The sequence below is a fragment of the Emys orbicularis genome, chromosome 1, assembly GCF_028017835.1.
Source record: "Emys orbicularis isolate rEmyOrb1 chromosome 1, rEmyOrb1.hap1, whole genome shotgun sequence".
Lineage (NCBI taxonomy): Eukaryota > Metazoa > Chordata > Testudines > Emydidae > Emys > Emys orbicularis.
This window is the reverse complement of record NC_088683.1, coordinates 53,257,479-53,260,929: the sequence shown is the minus strand read 5'-3', so window position 1 is coordinate 53,260,929 and position 3,451 is coordinate 53,257,479.

The window sequence follows — 3,451 nt, the reverse complement described above, 5'->3', positions numbered from 1 at the left end:
CGCTCTGAGGCTACGGGGCGCGCGAGGGTTCAAACGGCGCAGTACGGTGGGGGCTAGAGGACCAGCAACAACTGGAAGGCGCGAGGGCGGCCCGAGAGGAGGAGGGCGGGTCCCGACCGTTTCTCTGTGGGAGGGCGCCCCGTCCCCGAATGGGCGCAGCAGCCTCCGGGGGGGGGGGGGGGGGGTGCGGCACGCTAGTGTCAGGGAGCGGGATATCCCATCTCCCTCGCGCTGCCGGGGAGGGCCCTAGCACGCGGGCTGACGGGGTGAGCAGTGATCCCGTGCGCCAGTGGCGCCACCTCCCAGCCTGGGATACGGCTTGGGGTTCCCGGGGTCGAACTGCTCCTGCAGCCCCCACTCACTGCTATGTAGTGTATTAATACTTTATTTTGTAAATCTCTCACCTCTTTTTCTTTTAGGTATCTTGCTGCAGTCCTGTTAAGCATACGGCCCAGTCCCCCTTTACTCTGCCCACTGAAGCCTGGAGGCAAGTGCTGCCCTTCCTTCAAAGAGTAGAATGACATTTACTAGAAAGCTGCATAACACCATACTACTACATGAAGAGATGGATGTAGCTGGAAAGCTTCTCTCCCCCCCACAGAAGTTGGTCCAATAAAACATATTACCTCACCCACCTTGTCTCCGTAATACCCTAGGACAGGGTGGGCAAACTTTTTGGCCTGAGGGCCACATCTGGGTATGGAAATTGTATAGTAGGCCATGAATGCTTAAGAAATTGGGGGTTGGGGTGCAGGGGGGTTCCAGCTGGGGGTGAAGGCTCTGGGGTGGGGCTGGGGATGAGGAGTTGGGGGTGGAGGATGCTCCGGGCTGGGACCAAGGGGTTTGGAGGGCAGGAGGGGGATCAAGGATGGGGCAGGGGGTTGGGGCACAGGAGGGGCTCGGGGGCAGGATCTAGGCAGCACTTACCTCAAACAGCTTCCAGAAACAGCATGTCCCCAACTCCGGCTCCTATGCGGAGGCATAGCCAGGCAGCTCTGCCCTGTGTGCAGGCACTGCCTCTGCAACTCCTGTTGGCTGTGGTTCCCAGCCAATGGGAGCTGAGGGGGGTGGCGCTTGGGGTGGGGGCGGAGTGTGGACCCCCCTGGCTGCTCCTACGTGTAGGAGCCGGAGTGGGGACTTGCCACTGCTTCTGGGAGCCATATGCAATGGGGCAAGACCCCACCCCTGCTCCGTGGCTGGAGCAGGGCAAACCCCAGACCCCGCTTCCTGGTGAGAGCTCACCGGCGGGCTTAAAATGTCAGGAGGGCCAGATTTGGCCCCTGGGCCATAGTTTGCCCACCTCTGTCCTATTTAGTCTGAAGCTTATTTGCATTGTATATCACTAGTTACAAAATAGTATATCAAGTTTTGAGCAAAGGACTACTGTTTTCTTTTAAAACTTCCATATAGCTTATATAGCCATGATTTCTCAATTCCATAAGGAATTTATGCAGTGGAGAGAAAGTGCATGGATCTTTAATACCTGGAGAGTGTAGGCAATAACTATGGCCTTTGAATAGAAAGCTGGTGTTTGAGGTTGTATTGAAAAAGGTGAATCTTAACAGTGGGAATGTGTAGCAGAAAGACTAGACTATTGGTAACCATTCCCACTAATAGCTAAAACTGGCAGAGCAGTTAAAAGATTTGCTCTCAGTAGAGAACAAATCAGTTCCTAATAGAGATCTTGAGAGAAAGGACCTCCCTATCCCTATTTTTGGCTCAGCTCCAGGAATACCCTTGAAATTTTTGGAGAAGACAGAAACTGATTACTGCACAAGTGACTGAAATCTCTAAAAATTACTAGCTCGTCAAAAAAATACATCTCTTGCAACCTCTCCCTCTAGTATGTTACACTAGCAGACTATCATTCATAAGTAAAAAACAAACCGAAGAAAGAAAATTGACCAGACTATTTAGATCAGGGGTTCTCAAACTGGGGGTTGAGACCCCTCAGGGGGTCATGAGCTGTCAGCTTCCACCCCAAACCTCACTTTGCCTCCAGCATTTATAATGGTGTTAAACATATAAACAAGTGTTTTTAATTTACGGGGGGGCACATTCAGAGGCTTGGTATGTGAAAGAGGTCACCAGTACAATAGTTTGAGGACCACTGATTTAGATACATACTTTGGAGTGATTTGAGCTCCAGAACTTAAAACAAGTTGTGTACTAGGCCACTATAATAAAGAGCTATTCTGCTGATTCATGCAGATAAGACCCACTAGGTCTGTTTAACAGTTGCAACTGGAGATTTATTCGAAAAGGTTTAAGCCCCTCTTTCAGGTAGGGAGAAAAGCATGGAAAGTTTCTTGCAGGGAGTAACACTAAGAGCAGCCAAAGAACATTTGCTGCTGGTTAATAGTGAAGGAAAACCCAATTACAGGTTAGCAGGGTGGGAACAGCATTTGCTTTCATATGGATTCTTAAATGACATCACTAGAAGTTGGTTTGTACTTCAGCTATGTATTATGCTTGGATAAAGCAGTATTAGCAGCTCTCATAATTCTTCCTTCTAAACTTCAAAAAAAACCCAAAAACTCAACAGTGCATCCAATGCTTACAGTTTATTCCCTTCCAGTGGATTATGGGAGCCTATTTCCAAGTGGGTATGAGAAAGGAGATGTACACTCAAAACATTTTCTATGCACCTTTTAGCTTGAGAATTACTAAAACTCCACAGAAAAATAAACTCTGAAGTGGAGTCCATTGTATTAACTGAGACAAGACTCATTACATTTCTCCTAAAATGGCCTTGGAATCCTGCATTTTCAATCTTCTGAGTCTACATTCTGCTTTCTTCACTGTCATTCTTTCCCTTCTGCACTGTTAGCTGCAGTAGAAAACATCTCAGCAGTGCCTCTGTGATTGATAATGGCTGAGAGGAAACATCTATTGTAGGTGCTGCAAGGTTGTGCTCTGTAAAAGGGGCAGAGTGGTGGAGGAAAGCAGAATGTGTTCTGGTCTACAGTAAGGAACAGATTGGAAGGGAGAAACCAAGGGGAGGTATGTAGCAGACAGGAAGGCAAAGGAAATGAGTTATGTTTGTTTCTGTTAACTATGAAGCAAAATTATAAAAAAATTAGAGGTAACAAATTTTGCATTTTAGTTACTATTTCTTGCTTTATAAAATATTGTTACTCAATACTCCTCTCCAAAGTGTTTTATAAGTAATTATAACAGTTTTGTGGTAATGTACACTAATGACAATCTAAATATAAACAGCTTGCAAGAAAAGACAACAGTTCCACTGAAACAAAACACTTTACAAAAGGCTTTTAATTTTTTTTTTTAATACATATGCTTTGTTCACAAAAGTAGTGAAATAAAGACAACATAAATGCAAACAAATTTTATGGTATGCCTGTTTCCCTCTCCCTGACACTTGGAGTATGGGGATCTTCTTTCACCATATTGTGTCCAGTCATAATTTTAAGGAGTTTCAAAAACTAGA